Genomic DNA, 4,097 nt, shown 5'->3' on the forward strand with positions numbered 1-4,097 from the left:
AAAGAAAGGAATCTAAGAATATTTATGTATTTATCATTTGTGCCAAAAAAGAAATCCAGGAAGGAAAAACCACAAACTAAGGACAGCGATTGCCTACAGGCAGTGGGTGGGGCAGGGCAGAAGGAATGGGAGGTGGGAATGTGATCATGGGGATGAGGGGAAAGTAAGGCTTCTCTCGGTATACCTTTGTGTGTAGCTTTGGCTTTTAGAACCTGGTAACATTTTACATGACCAAAAAAGAAATAATGGCCCTCAACCAAAACATGGGAGAAAACTCAGAAAAGAAAAAAATAGCAAATGAATCTAACTGTATTATAAATAGTCTAAATACATTGATGGGCTTGGGGAAGAAAAGAACATAAGAAGTTTTGGAAGATAGTATTTTGTGAGGCTCATTGGTTAAAAAAATGGTACACAAACATGGTATTTTTGTTAATAAATTTTTTTTTAATAAATTTGTTTTTATAAGAGAATGGGTTAGCGTTTCTGAAACTACTGTATGTGTATTCTAGGACTGGGCAAATGAGTAAATCTATTGTGGATAATGGGTCCTGGACTTCTCTTCCTGTGAAGAAACTGAGTTACAAATAATGAAAGGGAATGGGATGCCGGGTAGCTCAGGGGGTTAAGTGTCTGCCTTTGGCTCAGGTCATGATCCTGGAGTCCTAGGATCGAGTCCCGCATCAGGCTTCTTGCTTGGCGGGGGGAGGGGAGGGGCCTGCTTCTCCCCCTGCTTGTGCTGTCTCTCTCTCCCTCTCTCTCTCTGACAAATAAATAAAATCTTTAAACACACACACACACACACACACACACAAATAATGAAAGGGAAAAGGCTAGCATGAAGCCTATGGGGTTGGATTAGAATCCTTACCATCACTATGAACTCATGGTTTTTTAGTGCATGACAGATAGACATAGAAACATGCAGATGGGTGCATATATGCATTTATATGTCCTAGCCCTGTCTGCTAAGAGGGCGTAAAAACAGTGACACTCCAGCAGAAATGAGGATACCCAGCACGTGGAGCTTTGTTTCTCAAGGCCAGTCTATAATACAATATAATACTGGGCCCTTGCAGAAATGGCTGTGATGGGTCATATTCTTACAATATATGGATGCGTCAGCCCACATCCAACCCCCAGCTCCCACCCCTGCAAACAGCTATCCTTTGGCCACTCCTGAGCTCCATTTGCCCCAAGAAGGTAGTTCCAGTGAAGGGGACTGTGCAGGCCTCGAGGTAATTTGAGCAGAGAATTTTGGGGTCCCTGGTACCTGCTGCATGGTCTGGAAGGGAGAGCTCTTGGCCACAGGGATTCCTTGCCCAGTGGTAGAGAACATGGAGAGAGGAGGACCGGAGTGGAGACCTCTAAAGTGTGAGATTCAGAGCAGAGACCCCTTTGGTGAGAATAATAAATGAATTTAGAATTTAGGAGAATTTCAATGATATCTTCCTTAATTTTTAGGCCTGCTTCTTATCCTTGGGCCTAAGAGGCCTCCCTGCCTTTCAGGGTTCCCAGTGATACTCGTTTTAATATTTGGTCTTCTAAAGGAAATTACTCAAGGGCTTACCATGTTACTTCTAGCATCCACTCAAAAGTAGGATCTTGCCAATCACAGATCTGTACCTCTGAAACAAATAATGCAATATATGTTAAGGAAAAAAAAAAAGAAGATAGCAGGAGGGGAAGAATGAAGGGGGCGGAATGCACAAACAATGAATCATGGAGACTACATCAGGAACTAATGATGTAATGTATGGTGATTAACATAACAATAAAAAAATTTTTTTTAATTCAGATAGAAAAAAAAAAGTAGGATCTTGCCAACTGGCAACAAGTTAATACAGCAGATGCACTGGGACAGAATACTGGACATGGAGTTTGTTAATAAAAATTACCCAAAACTTGGAAATAAGGTTAAAAAAACCAAGATCACTGGGTTTTAGGAGTCTAGGAGACATAAAACTCCTTTTTAAGCAAGCGTAAGTCTAGCACCATACACTTAGGGAGTTGTCCCAGGTAAGCGAAAACCAAACTTTCAACATGTCTGAGGAAGAGGACGTGGCAGAGCGGTGAGGTGGGGGAAATCACGTAGATAGGTCTTCATCTTCAGCTTTATCAGATACCGACAAATTCTCCAGGGAAGGGGCTACTTTCTTTATACTCCCACTAGCTATGGATACTTCCTATTTCCCACCAGCACGTGCTATAATTAGACCTTTATATTTTTATCAAGTTGATGGCATATAATTGTATCTTATTGTTGCTTTAGTTTGTATTTCCCAGACTTACAGTGTAGGTCAGCCCTGTAAATTTTTTTAAAGATTCTTTTTATTTATTTGAGAGACAGAGAGAGTGAGCGAGAGAGAGCACAAGCCACGGGGAGAGGCAGAGGGAGAAGCAGAGTCCCCACTGAGCAGGGAGCCCAATGTGGGGCCCGATCGTGACCCAAGCCAAAGGCAGACCCTAACCTACTGAGCCACCCAGGTGCCCCGAGCCCTGTAAATTTTTAAACCACATCTTTTACCTGCTTTTAAAAATTAGGTTATGTTGGGGAACCTGGCTGGCTCAGTCAGAAAAGCATGTGATCCTTAAATAATATAAATAAATAAAAATTAAAAAAATAAAAATTAAAAATTAGGTTGTTTCGTTATTGTAGTTCTTTATTCTGGCTATCAATTCTTTGTTAGTTATACCTCCCCCCTGAGGTTTTGTTTTCACTATTTAATATTGTTCATTGGACAGATTTTTTAAACATTAAAAAAAAAAAAGCCTCTTTTCCGGCTGGAATCATGGGGGTTGCAGAAGAGAAGAAAGAGAAGGTTCCTGGAATTTTGCAGAGTTGAAGATCAAGTGTCTAAGAAAGAAGTTTGCTCAAAAGATGCTTTGAAAGGCAAGGCAGAAGCTTATCTATGAAAAAGCTAAGCATTCCCACAAGGAATATAGGCAGATGTACAGAACTGAGATTCCAATGGCAACTTCCACGTACCTGCGGAACCCCACGTTGGCGTTTGTCATCAGGATCAGAGGTAGCAGTGGTGTGAGCCCAAAGGTTCGAAAAATGTTGCAGCTTCTTCACCTTCGCCAGATCTTCAATGGCACCTTTGTTAAGTTCAACAAGGCTTGAGTTAAAAATGCTAAGGATTGTGGAACCATATAGAGCCTGGGGGGACCCAACCCTGAAGTCAGTGAATGAACTGATCTACAAGCGTAGTTATGGCAAAATCAACACGAAGCGCATTCTCCTGACAGAGGACACATTGATTGCCGATCTCTTGGTAAACATGGCAGTATCTGCATGGAAGATCTAATGCACCAGATCTATACTGTTGGAAAACGTTTCAAGGAAGCAAACAACTTCTTAGGGCTCTTCAAATTATCTTCTCCATGAGGGGGAATAAAGAAAAAGACCACCCATCTTGTAGAAGGTAAAGATGCTGGTAACAGGGAAGACCAGATCAATAGGCTTATTAGGAGGAACTAAGGTATCTACCATGATTATTTTTGTAATCTGGTCAGTTAATAAAGGACTACTCTCAAATAGAAAAAACAACATTAAGAAAATAACTGCGCACATTTTGATCATATGTACATCCTGGTTGGCTGCGAGTGCTGCCCAGTCCACCTCGCTCCCAGATCCTGGCTGCCCTCCATTGGAGTACCGCCTGGGGCTGCAGGGAGAGGCCGGTGCTCCACAATGAAGTACTCTGGCTAGGAAAGGGCCCCGGATCACTGCTGCTCCCAACGTGCTGGGGATAACTAGTCACACAGTCCTCTCAACACAAGGAGGGTGCCCCTTTTATTTTTATATTTTTTATATTTTATTTATTTATTTATTTGAGATAGAGCATAAGGGGGGGCAAAGGGGGGCAGAGGGAGAGGGAGAAGCAGACTCCCCACTGAGCAGAGACCTTGATCCCAGGACCTCAGGATCACGACCCGAGCTGAAGGCAGACATTTAACGGGACTGAGCCACCCAGGTGTCCCTACTTAAATAAAACCTTAAAAAAAAAACAAAACCCATTAACAGTCCCTGCCGCTCGACAGCCAACTCCCAGCGCCCAGCAACTAGTAATCTACTTTATTTGTCTACTTTG

General features: G+C 42.4%; 1 pseudogene; it reads left to right on the forward strand.

The window, feature by feature from the left end:
• Window positions 1–2,866: 2,866 nt before the first annotated feature.
• On the forward strand, window positions 2,867–3,558 carry LOC102743293 (large ribosomal subunit protein uL30 pseudogene; annotated as a pseudogene).
• The last annotated feature ends 539 nt before the right edge of the window (window positions 3,559–4,097 follow it).

The sequence above is a fragment of the Leptonychotes weddellii genome, chromosome 1 (assembly GCF_054177405.1).
Source record: "Leptonychotes weddellii isolate Sample4059 chromosome 1, ASM5417740v2, whole genome shotgun sequence".
NCBI classification, from domain to species: domain Eukaryota; kingdom Metazoa; phylum Chordata; class Mammalia; order Carnivora; family Phocidae; genus Leptonychotes; species Leptonychotes weddellii.